The sequence below is a fragment of the Anomaloglossus baeobatrachus genome, unplaced genomic scaffold (genome assembly GCF_048569485.1).
Source record: "Anomaloglossus baeobatrachus isolate aAnoBae1 unplaced genomic scaffold, aAnoBae1.hap1 Scaffold_256, whole genome shotgun sequence".
NCBI lineage: Eukaryota > Metazoa > Chordata > Amphibia > Anura > Aromobatidae > Anomaloglossus > Anomaloglossus baeobatrachus.
The window spans coordinates 28,593-46,152 of record NW_027442123.1 but is presented as its reverse complement, the minus strand read 5'-3'; the positions used below and the strand labels follow the sequence as shown (position 1 = coordinate 46,152).

The window sequence follows — 17,560 nt, the reverse complement described above, 5'->3', positions numbered from 1 at the left end:
TTATTCGAGGAAAGGGCTGTAGTTGGTTAAGGTTTTTACCCACCGGCATCGTCGGACCACTGGTCATTCTCCTATTTCCCAGTCCACCCCCCCTTTTGTGTAGCTGGAACCGAAATAGGGGGAAAGGCGCAATCAAAGTTAGGTTAATGGACCATGTCCCCCCGGGCCCAGCATAAGGAGCATTTTTTTTTTTTATATATAACTATATAAACACTTTGTATCGCAAATGATCCCAAACAGCTGGCCCTGCAACGCCGTAATACTCCATCTACAAATCTGTCTGTTCCTGCTCTTGAAACTATTATGGCATGGCACGGTGGCTCAATGGCTAGCTGCAGCCCTGGGGTCCTGGGCCCAAATCCCGCCAAGGACACCATCCGCAAGGAGCCTGTACGTTCTCCCCGTGACTGCGTGGGTCTACTCCGGGCACTCTAGCCTCCTCCCACACCCCCATAAACATACAGATAGGGAATCCAGACCGTAAGCCCCGATGGGGCAGCGTCCCCAATCCATGCAACGCACACAAAAACTAAAAGTGAATTTATACCTTTTAGAATATGTATGTGGAAGTAATTGTCCAGAAAATATTAGCGGGCATAATTATTCTGCGAATAGCTAACATTGCCGGTTTTCCCATCTCACTTGTTTATTTTCAGTTCTTACGGTAAGGAAAACCAATTAAAACATACGTAATTAACCAAAGAGGGAAAATCTAGTAAAAAAGGATGAAAATTACTTCACTACAAAAAAGAAGCAGTTTTAGAAAAACAATCAAACCATGCAAATGTACAGAGATATACTTCTCACATTTCGATAAAACTAACTGTGACCAATATAGATCCCTTCTTTCAATTACAGCATGACATTAGGGGTAAAACAGGGGGGTTAGATCCCGTGATCCCATAATATTGTCACTAATCAATAAATCACTTGAAGGGTCAGTTAACCGGTGGCAACAAGATTATTACAAGGAATGGAGGCCGCCTGTATTAAACTAAGGTTGAAAAATTAAGATATGTTTAATTTTTGAAAGACGTCTCAGAGGATATCTCATTTGTACCTCTTCCGACAGGCCTACAAGCTGCCGTAACCCTCAGTCCGATACAGCGCCGCACAATCAGCTCTGCCCTCATCTACTGTCTCCTCACCCATCCCCTGTAGACTGTGAGCCCTCGCGGGCAGGGTCCTCTCTCCCCCTGTACCAGTCTGTGCCTTGTACGGTTTATGATTATTATACTGGTACCTATTATGTAAAAACCCCTTTCGCATGCAAAGCGCCATGAATTATATGGCGCATAATAAATAATAATAATTTGTATAAATACCCGTGTGGTCAATATAAATAAACTGCCACCAAACTTAATCCTCCGAAATAGGGAAGGCTTCTTTACAGTTAGAGCAGGTAGATTGTGGAATGCTGTCTACAAGGGGTAGGAATGCTAGATACCATCACAGCTTTTAACAGAAACGGGGGAGGGCGATTCCCTCAGCACCAATAACATTGTTATAAATAACTTAGTGACAACATGTAGAGCTGGGCGGGACGCCTGTTACCTGTGACGTCACGTTATCCTCCCTAGGGGGACTTATCCCACCCCGCATTCCCCATCAGGGTACTCACCTGGTGATTCAGGAAATGACAAGACGACTGGATCTAGATCTACCCACGTAACGCCTGCTACGACGACGCTCACACCTATCCAAGGGTTAAGATGACAGACTCCGGACATGGTGGCTACCCATGCCAAAGCTTGCTACCGTGACCCCTGCACATGACCGTACAACGCGATAGTCGGCACCGCACCCACCGCCGCCATAACATGCTGAAATCCCCTGTGTGACAACGGGGCGGGGCTGTTAACAGTCACCATTGTCATAATGTCAAATGGAGTGTGTTTTGGCCTGGGAGGGGGCTTGGTGTAGGTGTGGTATCAGCAGGAGGGAAAACACGCCACCTGCTGACTGTTGCTTCTTGCCCCTGTTCACTACCAGCCCCCCTCAATTTGAACATTGAAGTCCTAACAGAATCCCTTAACCCGCCCGCTCACTGGGAGACCCACATGGTCCCTGGTTCATTCCCAGGCTAGCCCCCTTGGCATTCCCGGGGCATACAAACGGAGGGGAGGGGAAGTTCAGTGCGTGTGGGATGGGGTGATTTGACTCTTGCAGGTTAGTGCCTGCATACTAGATTCTCCCCTACCGTGCCTCCAACCTGCGCTGTGACAGGGACTGCACTGAGTCTGCACTTCAATTAGGCTGTGTGCCTAATTCATGCGTCCTGCGTCCCCTGCACAGTCTATGGAGACTGTGTAGAGGCCGTACGCACGTTGCATAGTAGAACGCAGCGATTCAGCTGTTGCCCGAATCGCTGTGTTCTAAGAAGTGACATGTCACTTCCGTGCGCTTTGCCGGCAGCTCCTGCTCTGTCTATGGCAGGAGCTGCAGGCTGAGCGCACGTTCTCTACCGGCACCATGCGCCTCAGAACGGAGCTTTTCAGCTGCGCTCTGAGGCACACCTTTTAGGTGCCGTGCAGAGCGCACACAGCCCTACCCAGCTCCTCCTCGGCACTGGCGACGGTGTCTGGTCGGCGGTTGCTGGGCGGCGGGTGGGCGGGGCCAATGACAAAGAGCGCGAAGCGCTCTTTTTCAAACTTAATGGCGGCTCAAGCTGACCGGCGGGCGGGTAGTTCCCTCAGAACGCCGCTCGCCGGCGCACGTAGCTTGAGCCTCAGCAGGGAGGGAGCCGCTCATAGCAAACAGCGCCGTGAGCAGAACGCTTTCCTCCATGCTGATTTTAGGGGAGGAGGGGGGGGGGGTGGGGGGAGGGGGGGGGGTGAGGTTGTTAAATAATGGCGAGCACAAGCGGACCAGCGGGCGGGTAGTTCCCTTAGAACGCCGCGCTCACCGGTCACACATCGCTTGTGCCTCAGCATAGAGGGAGCCGCTCACAGCTAACAGTGCTGTGAGCTGAAACGCTTACCTCCCTGCTGATAGCTCTCTTACCGCCTCCAGGAGCGGGTCCCTGTGTCCGGCTGCCCAAACAGGTCCGGGTCCTGCAGCCGAGAGGCTGGAAGCTGGGCAGCACGGTGATATGTATCCAGGAGGCGGGGCTTAGGCCAGTCACACCACAGGAGGCGGGGGCGGCAGGTCAGTGTCTTTCTAGGGGGAGACCTCTATTTAAACATGCATAGGGGCCAGCAGTCAGGGGGCAGCATCTCAAGTTTCTGGCTGCAGTGCCCCTCATTGTGTTATAGCCCACGTGTCATGATAACACTTGTACCATCTTTTCATTTAGATTCCACCTACAATTATTTACCGATTCCAGTTCTGAAATAGGCTTTCATGATCTACTCACTAGAATTCTCAAGTGCATAAGGTACTGAGACATATACATGTTCACACCATTATAAAGAACAAAGTATAAACATTGAGGTTTTTCTCACACCCATGTTCCTGTGTTCTTTGATATGATATGTGTTCATTTCCTTCACTATATAGGATTGCAAGTTTTCCATTTGTACCTTAATGGCAATGACGCTATACAATTGAACACATATCATCCTGTTATCCATATAGGTGTGTATTTACCTGCTTGACTATTTTTGGTTGTTTGATCCAGAATGTTTCTCCAGATAGGTCATGTGGAAATTTTCTTTCCTCAGTACAAATGTTTTCACTATGGCTTTGGAAAAATTTTTTGTATGTGCATCATGGTCATTTGACCCATTGTACTCTCAAGTAGCAATATATTGTACTGTTATGTTGTACTATGTACTAATTACGTGTTTATATGGTTTTGTAACCCTTTATGATCTTAGATAACTTTATCCTTGATAAAGACCTAAAAACAAGGTCGAAACGTTGGATGAATTATCCTTTTGCACAAATAAAGAATTTTCAGCATTCCAAGAGTTCTTTTCTTACGTTATTGATCACTATAGTGTGCCAGAGCTATTTCTATTGAATTGACTCTTATTTTTTCTGAGCACCTGCTATATACACAGTGACCCAGACATATTCAAGTTTCATTCAGAAGGCAGAGGGAAGCCTTAGCAGCTGAGCCTATATCTTGGCTTGTGAGCATTAGAACAGGCCGGCGATTACAGGGTAACATGAAAAATGTCCAGCTTGCATTATGACTAGAACATGACAATATCCTTTTAAGTACTAACCTATGATGCGTTCCTAAGCAGTTGATGTTATATGTTCTACATTTCATTTTCTGCATACTTTACAAGTAGTAGAATTTGCTTTGATATAGGCAACTGGATTTTCACAATGAAAAGGCAAAGGATAACTCCCGAAAAAGACGCCATACATTATGTCAGTGCCATCACTGACAAACCTGGATTGACCATGAAATACATCAATCCCCTTAAAGGTGAGTTAAAACAAGTTTTAACTAAATTGCCTTAATATTGTCATGCATTAGAATGACTGTCTTAGGTAATGATAAATATTTTCTACAGGAAGAGGAGTGTTTGCTGAAACTGAAATCGAAAAAGGGAGTTTTGTTGCAGAATATCGAGGCGAGCTCACGTATGCACTTACGATGGTAGACAACTACTCGAGATTTATGGTTGTGGTACAAGTCAAAGATCTAATGGCCCATACTGCAGCGAAGGTCTTCCAAGCACACTTATGCAGACCTCATGGCTACTCAGAGAGAGTCCTCACAGATCAAGGCACAGCCTTTGAAGCGGAAATCTTCAAGGACTTCTGCAGCTTTTACCGATGCAGGAAGATGCGCACTACACCCTACCATGCTCAAACCAATGGTTATCAACCTGCTCAGGACTTTACCCCATATTCCAGATGTGGCCTTACAAGTGATTTATAGAGGGGTAACAATACGTTGGGATCACCGGATCTAATCTCCCTTTTTATACACCCTAAAATCTTGTTTGCTTTAGAATAAACAATAACATCATAAAGGTATAGCAGTACCGTTTCAAAGTTTCGGTGTCCCAAGCAGCATTCCATCAGCCTCTGGAAGGTTCCTGGCAAATTGCACAGCTCGAAGGGCATGCTTTTGAACTCGCAGAGACCCATCGGGGTGGCAAAGGCGGTCTTCTCCCGGTCTGCCTCAGCAACGGACACTTGCCAATAGCGACTAGTGAGATCAAGGGTAGAAAAATAATTTGCAGTTCTCAATGCAGCTAGCTATTCCTCAATACAGGGGAGTGGTGCTGTCCTTCTTCTTTAACAGGACCAACGGAGCTGCCCAGAGGCTACAACTGTCACGGATAACCCCAGCCTCCTTCATGTTGCTCAACATGTCCTTGGTACACTGGTAATGTGCAGGTAGTTTTGGCTTATATCTCTCTTTGATGGGTGGGTGTGCACTTGTGGGGATGTAGTGTTTGACCCCTTTTATTCTTCAAAAGTCTAGCGGATGTTTGCTGAAGACTTGCTCGTATTCTTGCACTAGCCTGTAGACCCCCTTCTTGTGATGTGAAGGTGTGGAGTCAGTGCCTACGTGTAATTCCTTACACCACTCCTCTGGCTGACTTGGTGAGCTGTCACTGAATGGGTGGGCTGAAGCAATGGTGGATGCTGCTGTTTGGATAGCATGTGTATCTACTGAGAACAGCTTATCAATGGTGGCAAATCGGAGCAGCTTAATCTCTTGCTCTCCGCAGTTCAACACTCTCATGGGCACTCTTCCCTTCCATATTAATGAATAAAACTATGATGTAAATAGCATATAGATACCCCACAAATGCAGATAAAAGTAGGTTATGGGAAAAGGGGGAAGAGAGAAACAGGAAAATAGTGGAATAAAGTATACCTTCCAGGTGGGAGAGGAAATGGCAGCACAGCCAGTGGAGGTGAAGCAAGGGGAGCCTGCAACTAAAGAGTTGAGAGCGTTATCACATGGTGACTGAGCCTGATTGTAACGGGAGCATAGAGGTGCCGATCCTGTCTTACCTGCGTTGGTGTAGAAGTGGGTGTCCTGTGGTGGAGTCAGCTATGTGCAGTGGTGGCCGTGGGTTCTTTTATGTGCGACCGTAGTAATAGCTGCGCCCACTTCCTGTATGGGAGTGGAATGCAGTGAGGGTAATGGAACGCACGCCTGCGCATTTGTGTTTAACGTCGCGCATGTGCAGAACGGAGAAAAGGCTGCGCTCACTTCCTAATGAAAGGGAGTGAGACGCATCTGGGAAGGGAAGGGAAAAGATTAGGGTTTGGGGATGATGAAAGGGCTTTCTACGGGCAAGGATGGCAAAGGGTGGCAGTGACGGAAAGTCAGGCAGCCTGTCCTGTCCTGTCCTGTCCGTCCGTCTTTTTGTATCATGAATTGGAAAGACTGCAAGGGGGAGGGGAGGTGCTTGTGTCCAAAAGGAGGAGTTATTCAGATTCATTGCAGTGGGCGGCGGCTGCAAAAAGCACCATTCTTCTTGTTTTTGCTCTGCAAAACAGCCTTTTCAAGGGTTGGCTTGGGTGACAAAATGTCTTCTGTAGGCGTGGGTTTGTCTCCCTCTCCCTAAGATGTGTCCGGTATAGGCCAGGGTGCCACTCAAGGCCGTAACCAATTCGGGTTATAGCTTCTCGGCCTTTTGGCTAAGATCAAGTGTAGTTTCGGAGGACGCTACCTTGGTCGGTACTGGAAGGTGCCTGGGATTGCACGTCTGCCGGCCTTGAGGAAGTGTGTGCGCCTTCTGGTGACACATAGCCCTCTTGTGCCTGGACGGTTCCCAGGCAACGGGAGGCGATCACCTTTGTTATTTTGAAGTCCTACTGATAAACAGAAAAAAAAAAAAATTAAATCTGTTCTTATCAGTTTAATATCTGATACGTCCCCTCTCTGGGGACCATATATTAAATGGATTTTTAGAACAAGGAGATGGAAAAAATCTTGCTCTGTCCACTGCACGCATTGACCTGGTATTGCAGTACCTCCAGGACCGGTGCACCCCTTCTTAACCCAGTTTCCAAAAGCAGAACTCAATTCACCTGATTCAAATGAGCCCCATTAGTTAATTGAAAGAAAGCAAAAACTTTATATGCACCTCAATTTGGCCAATTCACTTTTCACACTTTCACCCTTTTTTTTATCTTTCACACCTTTTACTTGCTTTATTGATGCAAAAAGCTGTGCCAAATAGCAAACTCATCTCCACTCAACTTGACCAACTCTGCTATGTCCCGTGCAGTATCTTATTCTCAGTCTTATCTAGATCATTTGCAATTGAATAGAATAGATCCCTTTTGGCTGCTTATGACTGTGTAAAATATGTAGTTTTACTGGGCTGGGATGAGAGAATCCATTGAAGCATGGTGTAGGGATTGTGGTTCCTGTGTGCTAAGAAGAGAGGCTGGCACCAGCCAGAAAGCCCCATTGCAGCCAATAATCACTTAATAACTTTTTCAACTTGTCATCATATGGGAGGCCTTCCATTCCTTGTAGTAGTCTAGTTGCCCACCTTTGAACTGACTCTAACTTCTGAATGTCCTTATTAAAATGTGGAGCCCAAAACTGGTTCCCATATTCCAGATGTAGCCTTACAAGTGATTTATAGAGGTGTAACAATACGTTGGGATCACGGGATCTAATCTCCCTTTTTATACACCCTAAAATCTTGTCCCAAGCAGCATTCCATCAGCCTCTGGAAGGTTCCTGGCGCATTGCACAGCTCGAAGGGCATGCTTTTGAACTCGCAGAGACCCATAGGGGTGGCGAAGGCGGTCTTCTCCCGGTCTGCCTCAGCAACGGACACTTGCCAATAGTGACTAGTGAGATCAAGGGTAGAAAAATAATTTGCAGTTCTCAATGCAGCTAGCGATTCCTCAATACGGGGAGTGGTGCCGTCCTTCTTTTTTAACAGGATCAACAGAGCTGCCCAAAGGCTACAACTGTCACGGATAACCCCAGCCGCCTTCATGTTGCTCAACATGTACTTGGTACACTGGCAATGTGAAGGTGGTATTGGCTTATAGCTCTCTTTGATGGGTGGGTGTGCACCTGTGGGGATGTGGTGTTGGACCCCTTTTATTCCCCCAAAATCTAGCGGGCTTCCCACCGGTAACCCGCTCCCCAGCTTGGATGGATGCTGAGGGAGCCCCTTTTGCCCGCAGGCTCTGGCCCTGGGAACTGTAGCCTTGGCGGTGACTGTGCTTCCCTCTACGGTGTGAGCTGTTGCCTTCAATCGGGTCTTGACTGCTGGGAAACCCTGGAGGTTCCTGTCGCTAACGGATTTGACCGGTTTTACGGCGACTCCTAGCCTGGTCGGGGTCCGTAGGCCCTGCCGGATGGTGCTGGCTTCTCTTCACTCCCCGATCTGGTACCGGCGGGCCACCGCCCATCCCCGGTCCGTACGGTTCACTCCAATCAGCCTCTCCTGCAGAAGGTCACCACCGTCTGCCAACCTTGCTGAGTGCCCGGGCCACACACCCGGACACGGTCAGTCTCCTCTCCTCTTCACTTCTCTAACTCCAAAACTGATCTCTAATCTGACTCCTTTTCCCGCCTCCAGGACTGTGAACTCCTCGGTGGGTGGGATCAACCGCCTGGCCCACCCCCTGGTGTGGACATCAGCCCCTGGAGGAAGGCAACTAGGATTTGTGTTTAGCTTCGGTGTGCCTAGCCGGAGTGTAGAGTGTGTTGGTGTAGTACCTGTGACGACCTGGCTTGTCCAGGGCGCCCATGTGGGGTGTTGGCAGTGTATTTGCGCCTGCGTTCAAAGGTTTGCTGAATGGATAACTGAACGCTGCGCTGGGACAAGGACGTGCTTGATGATGGTGTTATTTCTGAGTAGGCAACTGCAGGTGCAGGACCGGAGGAGGCTTGTTCGCAGGCAGCATGGACAGGGGATTGGCTCGCATGCACAACCAGCGAAGACGTAGCAGTGACATTAGCAAGCACTGCTCCTCGACTGTGTTGTACTTCCCACAAAGTCGGGTGCTTGGCTGACATGTGCCTGATCATGCTGGTGGTGGTCAGGCTGCTAGTTTTGGTACCCCTGCTGATGCTGGCACGGCAGGTGTTGCAAATGGCCTTTTTAGAATCATCTGGATCCAACTTAAAAAACTGCCAGACTCGGGAAGACCTAACATTTGTACAGGCACCTTGTGTCGTGTTGTTGTTCCGGGGAACGGTTGCCTGACTTCTGCCTGGAGCCACCACCCTGCTTCTTACTGCCTGTTGGGATGCTACGCCTCCCTCCCCCTGTGCACTGCTGTCCTCGCTCTGCATATCCTCCTGCCAGGTTGGGTCAGTTACTGGATCATCCACCACGTCGTCTTCCTCTTCCGCACCCTGCTCCTCCTCCTGACTTCCTGACAATTGTGTCTCATCATCGTCCACCCCTTGTTGAGACACGTTGCCAACTTCGTGAGAACGTGGCTGCTCAAATATTTGGCCATCTGTACATACGATCTCCTCATGACCCACTTCAACATGAGCTGGCGAGAGGCCAGAATGTGCGAATGGAAATGTGAACAGCTCTTCCGAGTGTCCAAGTGTGGGATCATTAATGTCCGAGGACGTGTACTCAGCCTTGTGGTAGGAAGGAGGATCAGGTTCTGAAATGTGCGGTGCAGTATCACGGCTACTGACACTTGACCGTGTGGAAGACAGAGTGTTTGTGGTGGTGCCAATCTGACTGGAAGCATTATCCGCTATCCAACTAACAACCTGTTGACACTGGTCTTGGTTCAAGAGCGGTGTACTGCTGCGGTCCCCAAGAATTTGGGACAGGACGTGCGAGCGACTAGATGTGGCCCTTTGTTGTGGCAAAATTAGAGCTTGCCCACGACCTCGGCCTCTGCCTGCACCACCATCACGTCCACTTCCTTGTTCCTTGCCAACGCCCTTGCGCATTTTGCAATGCTGTGCTGACGTGTATTCACTAGACTTGGGCGTTATATCAAAGTTTGTGCAAATTGTGCACCTGTACGCTGCCACCGACAGGCACACACGTGCGGTTTTTAAATGCAAGCACGGACGCACTAAGAACCTAACAGGTTTTAGGAGGAAAAATTAATGACGAGAACTCTGACACTATCAGCCACTGCTGACTGACGTGTATTATACACTACACTTGTGCGTTATATAATAGTTTGGTAAAAACGCACACAAGTGCACCTGTACGCTGCCACCGACAGGCACACACGTGCGGTTTTTAAATGCAAGCACGGACGCACTAAGAACCTAACACAGGTTTTAGGAGCAAAAATTAATGACGAGAACTCTGACACTATCAGCCACTGCTGACTGACGTGTATTATACACTACACTTGTGCGTTATATAATAGTTTGGTAAAAACGCACACAAGTGCACCTGTACGCTGCCACCGACAGGCACACACGTGCGGTTTTTAAATGCAAGCACGGACGCACTAAGAACCTAACACAGGTTTTAGGAGCAAAAATTAATGACGAGAACTCTGACACTATCAGCCACTGCTGACTGACGTGTATTATACACTACACTTGTGCGTTATATAATAGTTTGGTAAAAACGCACACAAGTGCACCTGTACGCTGCCACCGACAGGCACACACGTGCGGTTTTTAAATGCAAGCACGGACGCACTAAGAACCTAACACAGGTTTTAGGAGCAAAAATTAATGACGAGAACTCTGACACTATCAGCCACTGCTGACTGACGTGTATTATACACTACACTTGTGCGTTATATAATAGTTTGGTAAAAACGCACACAAGTGCACCTGTACGCTGCCACCGACAGGCACACACGTGCGGTTTTTAAATGCAAGCACGGACGCACTAAGAACCTAACAGGTTTTAGGAGCGACAATTGCTGAGAAGTCTGACACTATCAGGACTGTTTTAGACTGTGTACACCAGCCCCAGATATGATGAAGGCTGGTATACGGTCACCACTAGGAATGGCTATTTACCCTGCCTGCCTGCCTGCCTGCCTGCCTGTATACTGCTACAATAGTCCTGACAAGGACTCTTTTGGTCACTAGCCTGTATTCCAACCTGGCTATACCCTGCCTGTATACAGCAACAATAGTCCTGAGAAGGACTCTGCTACTGTACTCCGACCTGGCTATACCCTGCCTGCCTGTATACAACTAGAATAGTCCTGAGAAGGACTTTTGGTCACACTGTTTGCAGCCCTGCTACGGAAATAGCTATAAAGGGCCGCAAACCTTTCCCTGAAGCAGCGACCCTCTCCCTGCACTGACTGTCTGGATAGCTGTGAGCAGAGCACAGCGCGCCCGCCGGTATAAAGGCTCGGTCACGCTGTGCAGGCCGGCCAATCACTGCAATTCCACAACTAACAGGGCTGTGGCATTGCAGTGGTCTGCCAGCCAATCCCTGCATGAGGGCTGGCTCTCAAAAGAGCGCCAACATGCAGGGATGAAGACCACGAGTACAGCACGAGTATCGCGAGATTACTCGGTCCCCGTCGAGTAGACCGAGTACAGTGATACTCGTGCGAGTACCGAGTAGTAACAAGCATGCTCGCTCATCACTATTTATTAGTAAAATGGCTTACACTCCCCTTTTTTCCACTTTTTTCTTCACTACTTTTATAAAGAAATTTTTCCTTTCTTTATTCTTAATGCAATTTTATATAGCAACACCACCATTTTTTGCCACGAACATAATTTTTCTTGTCCGTCATCCCGTTCACCCTTACAGGGTTGTGGACAGATGCACTTGTCACTACACTTCTAAGACTCAATACAGGGTCTGGAGCTCAATGCTCCCTTTTTGTTTTTTTTTTCTTCTTTTTTTTCTTTTTTTCATTTTGTCCTTCTTCTTCTTCTTTTTCTGATTTTTGTCTCAAAAAGCTGATGAAATTTGAAACACTATACCCCAGTGATTTTATAAATGTTTCTCAATATATCACTTGAGAACTTTTATGGCCGGTATTGTAACAGTTGACCATCCCGGCAGTATTTGAAATACAGCAGTCAGTCCTCTGACGTAGCTCCATATGTGTATATATAGAGGTTCTTCCTCCTTTGATTGCATACTGTTCTTTTTTTGCCCTGATGAAGGAGACAGTGATCTCTGAAACACATTGACCGGAAAAAAGAATAAAGAGATGAAATAATTAACATCAGTTTCCTTTGGTGACAGCGCGGCACGCACCCGATTTTCCTCCTATACGTTATTGCTCTTCTACTAGGGGCTGCGGCTGTCGCCATTTGTAACGTGCATTTAGGGGTTGTGACTGGCACAACCTTAATAGGTGAGTGCAACTACTATTAATTATTTGTTACCTTACCAGGTAAGACCCTAATTTGTGCGTCTGCTCCAGAGTTATTTCCCTGATTATTAATATCTGACAGGCAGTGATTGATCCTGCATTCTCACCTTCCTCTCTGTTGCACATTCTTATTGTTCCTATATGCTCTCTATTTCCATCAGACTTTTTTTGTCCTTCGGTGGGGCTCTAACATATGTGCACCATTTATTATTTATTTTTATGGATTCCTTTCTTTTTTCATGCTAGCGTTCATTATGCAGTAGTCATTCATGATATATCTTATATTTGTGAATCCATTAGGGCTCTATATGTCTGGTGCATCACATTGGGTCTTTTCAGTGCACAATAGGCACCTTTTTCTGTTATGCTCTGCTGCCACCTTATGGACATCCTATCAGTGATGCCAGAAAAAAATGGACATGTCTCCGTGCAGCAATCACGGACACGCGGGTACGCCGCACGGAGACACGTGCAGTGAAAAATCACTGATGTGTGAGCAGACCCATTCATTATAATGGATCTGCGTATCTCAGTGATTCTGTTATGTTTAAAAAAAAGCACAAACGTACCAGAATCACTGACGTGTGAAACAGGCCTTATAGTGTTTTGATTTATGTATGTATTATACAACTTCTGTGGATCTTGTATGAGTGACTTTTCTTCATTTTATTGGATTGTTTTAAAATATTGAAATAAAGTCACGCTTCCTATGCATCCTTTTGTATTCTGATTGGCTACTATAATACAGTTTTTAGGCACTGAGATCGATACCAGAGGCATGGTCTTCCGCTTACCAGAGGATAAGCTCAAAAGGCTAAGGGACATAATAGAAGGGTTTAGTGCTGTTAAGAAGGTGGCATTAAGATAAATGAAATATATCTTCTCGGTCTTCTCGTTTTCTTGCTGAGTTGTGCCAATGGACAGAGTTTTTTCTAGACATTTGCTATTGGAAACTCAGGGAACCAAAGCTCCTGGATAGAGTTGAGCGCGGTTCGTGGTTCGTGGTTCTCCAGTTCTAGGCTCGAGTGATTTTGGGGCATGTTCTAGATCGAACTAGAACTCGAGCTTTTTGCAAAATCTCGATAGTTCTAGAAACGTTCGAGAACGGTTCTAGCAGCCAAAAAACAGCTAAATCATAGCTTGGTTTCTGCTGTAATAGTGTAAGTCACTCTGTGAATCAAACTATTATCACATTTCAGTGTATAGTGTGCGTGAACAGCGCCTTCAGATCACTGCTGTTTCTATAATGGCGATCGCCATTTTTTTTTTTTTTTTCTTGTCTTCCTTCCCTAAGTGCGCGCGTCTTGTGGGGCGGGCCAGCATGTCAGCCAATCACAGACACACACACAGCTAAGTTGACTTTGAGCCAGAGAAGCAACGGCATGTGTGATAGGATCTGCATGTCACATGTCCCTGCATTATAAAACCGGACATTTTCTTCACGGACGCCATTATCTGCCTTCTGCGTCTTTGGTGTCAGACATCACTGTCGCAGCTCCGTCCTCCTGAGTCCTATAGCCGATACAGCTGTATGCGCTGCATACACAGCGTTAGACAGCATAGGGAGAGCACTTTATAGCAGTCCTTTTAAGGACTCAAACCGGCAGGGTCAGAGAGCCAAACGTGACAGGTCCTGCAAACAGCAACAGCATCTGTGTAGCCAAGGTCAGGGATTTCCTCCCTGCATTTCACCATTAGGAGGGAATAGAAAGGCAGGCTTCCATTCCTCTACCCAGAGCACCACAATCCTGCCACTGTACCCTCCTGTCCTCTGCACACTCCAACTCATTATAACTAAGCCATTATACTAGCAAAAACTCAGTGTACCTAGTGGCATCCTATCTGTGGCTATTGGACTTTGCTATAGTCCCACTAGTGCAAAGACATTTGCAGAGCACGTCTGCCTGCATTGCACACTCCAACTTTTTTAAACTAAGCAATTTTACTAGCAAACACTCAGTGTACCTAGTGGCATCCTATACGTGGCTATTGGACTTTGCTATAGTCCCACTAGTGCCAAGACATTTGCAGAGCGCATCTGCCTGCGTTGCACACTCCAACTAATTTTAACTTAGCCATTATACTAGCAAACACTCAGTGTACCTAGTGGCATCCTATACGTGGCTATTGGACTTTGCTATAGTCCCACTAGTGCCAAGACATTTGCAGAGCGCATCTGCCTGCGTTGCACACTCCAACTAATTATAAGTAAGCCATTATACTAGCAAACACTCAGTGTACCTAGTGGCATCCTATCTGTGGCTATTGGACTTTGCTATAGTCCCACTAGTGCAAAGACATTTGCAGAGCACGTCTGCCTGCATTGCACACTCCAACTTTTTTAAACTAAGCAATTTTACTAGCAAACACTCAGTGTACCTAGTGGCATCCTATACGTGGCTATTGGACTTTGCTATAGTCCCACTAGTGCCAAGACATTTGCAGAGCGCATCTGCCTGCGTTGCACACTCCAACTAATTATAAGTAAGCCATTATACTAGCAAACACTCAGTGTACCTAGTGGCATCCTATCTGTGGCTATTGGACTTTGCTATAGTCCCACTAGTGCCAAGACATTTGCAGAGCGCATCTGCCTGCGTTGCACACTCCAACTAATTATAAGTAAGCCATTATACTAGCAAACACTCAGTGTACCTAGTGGCATCCTATACGTGGCTATTGGACCTTGCTATAGTCCCACTAGTGCCAAGACATTTGCAGAGCGCATCTGCCTGCGTTGCACACTCCAACTAATTATAAGTAAGCCATTATACTAGCAAACACTCAGTGTACCTAGTGGCATCCTATACGTGGCTATTGGACCTTGCTATAGTCCCACTAGTGCCAAGACATTTGCAGAGCGCATCTGCCTGCGTTGCACACTCCAACTAATTATAAGTAAGCCATTATTATAATTATTATTATTATTTATTATTATAGCGCCATTTATTCCATGGCGCTTTACAAGTGAAAGGGTATACGTACAACAATCATTAACAGTACATAACAGACTGGTACAGGAGGAGAGAGGACCCTGCCCGCGAGGGCTTACAGTCTACAGGTAATGGGTGATGGTACAATAGGTGAGGACAGAGCTGGTTGCGCAGTGGTCTACTGGACTGAGGGCTGTTGTAGGTTATAGGCTTGTTGGAAGAGGTGGGTCTTGAGGTTCCTCTTGAAGCTTTCCACGGTAGGGGAGAGTCTGATGTGCTGAGGTAGAGCATTCCAAAGTATGGGGGATGCACGGGAGAAATCTTGTACGCGATTGTGGGAAGAGAAGATAAGGGAGGAGCAGAGAAGGAGATCTTGTGAGGATCTGAGGTTGCGTGCAGGTAGGTACCGGGAGACTAGGTCACAGATGTAGGGAGGAGACAGGTTGTGCATGGCTTTGTATGTCATGGTTAGTGTTTTGAACTGGAGTCGTTGGGTGATGGGAAGCCAGTGAAGGGATTGGCAGAGTGGCGAGGCTGGGGAGTAGCGAGGGGAGAGGTGGATTAAGCGGGCCGCAGAGTTTAGGATAGATTGGAGGGGTGCAAGAGTGTTGGAAGGGAGGCCAGAGAGCAGGAGGTTGCAGTAGTCGAGGCGGGAGATGATGAGGGCATGCACTAATGTTTTTGCTGATTCTTGGTTAAGGAAAGCACGGATCCGGGAGATGTTTTTGAGTTGTAATCGGCATGAGGTGAAGAGGGCTTGGATGTGTGGCTTGAAGGATAGAGCAGAGTCGAGGGTCACTCCAAGGCAACGAGCTTGTGAGACTGGGGAGAGTAAGCAACCATCGAGTTTGATGGAAAGGCTTGTTGGAGGAGATGAGTGAGGAGGAGGAAAGACAATGAATTCTGTTTTGTCCATGTTAAGTTTTAGGAATCGCACAGAGAAGAAGGATGAAATAGCAGACAGACATTGTGGGATTCTGGTTAGTAGAGAGGTAATGTCAGGTCCATTATACTAGCAAACACTCAGTGTACCTAGTGGCATCCTATCTGTGGCTATTGGACTTTGCTATAGTCCCACTAGTGCCAAGACATTTGCAGAGCGCATCTGCCTGCGTTGCACACTCCAACTAATTATAAGTAAGCCATTATACTAGCAAACACTCAGTGTACCTAGTGGCATCCTATACGTGGCTATTGGACCTTGCTATAGTCCCACTAGTGCCAAGACATTTGCAGAGCGCATCTGCCTGCGTTGCACACTCCAACTAATTATAAGTAAGCCATTATAATAGCAAACACTCAGTGTACCTAGTGGCATCCTATACGTGGCTATTGGACCTTGCTATAGTCCCACTAGTGCCAAGACATTTGCAGAGCGCATCTGCCTGCGTTGCACACTCCAACTAATTATAAGTAAGCCATTATACTAGCAAACACTCAGTGTACCTAGTGGCATCCTATACGTGGCTATTGGACTTTGCTATAGTCCCACTAGTGCAAAGACATTTGCAGAGCACGTCTGCCTGCATTGCACACTCCAACTTTTTTAAACTAAGCAATTTTACTAGCAAACACTCAGTGTACCTAGTGGCATCCTATACGTGGCTATTGGACTTTGCTATAGTCCCACTAGTGCCAAGACATTTGCAGAGCGCATCTGCCTGCGTTGCACACTCCAACTAATTTTAACTTAACCATTATACTAGCAAACACTCAGTGTACCTAGTGGCATCCTATACGTGGCTATTGGACTTTGCTATAGTCCCACTAGTGCCAAGACATTTGCAGAGCGCATCTGCCTGCGTTGCACACTCCAACTAATTATAAGTAAGCCATTATACTAGCAAACACTCAGTGTACCTAGTGGCATCCTATACGTGGCTATTGGACCTTGCTATAGTCCCACTAGTGCCAAGACATTTGCAGAGCGCATCTGCCTGCGTTGCACACTCCAACTAATTATAAGTAAGCCATTATACTAGCAAACACTCAGTGTACCTAGTGGCATCCTATACGTGGCTATTGGACTTTGCTATAGTCCCACTAGTGCCAAGACATTTGCAGAGCGCATCTGCCTGCGTTGCACACTCCAACTAATTATAAGTAAGCCATTATACTAGCAAACACTCAGTGTACCTAGTGGCATCCTATACGTGGCTATTGGACCTTGCTATAGTCCCACTAGTGCCAAGACATTTGCAGAGCGCATCTGCCTGCGTTGCACACTCCAACTAATTATAAGTAAGCCATTATACTAGCAAACACTCAGTGTACCTAGTGGCATCCTATCTGTGGCTATTGGACTTTGCTATAGTCCCACTAGTGCCAAGACATTTGCAGAGCGCATCTGCCTGCGTTGCACACTCCAACTAATTACAAGTAAGCCATTATACTAGCAAACACTCAGTGTACCTAGTGGCATCCTATACGTG

The 17,560-nt window shown here is 47.0% G+C and overlaps 1 pseudogene; it reads left to right on the top strand.

Moving 5' to 3' along the window:
- The first annotated feature begins 6,715 nt into the window (after nt 1–6,715).
- On the top strand, nt 6,716–6,922 carry LOC142263269 (U2 spliceosomal RNA; annotated as a pseudogene).
- The last annotated feature ends 10,638 nt before the right edge of the window (nt 6,923–17,560 follow it).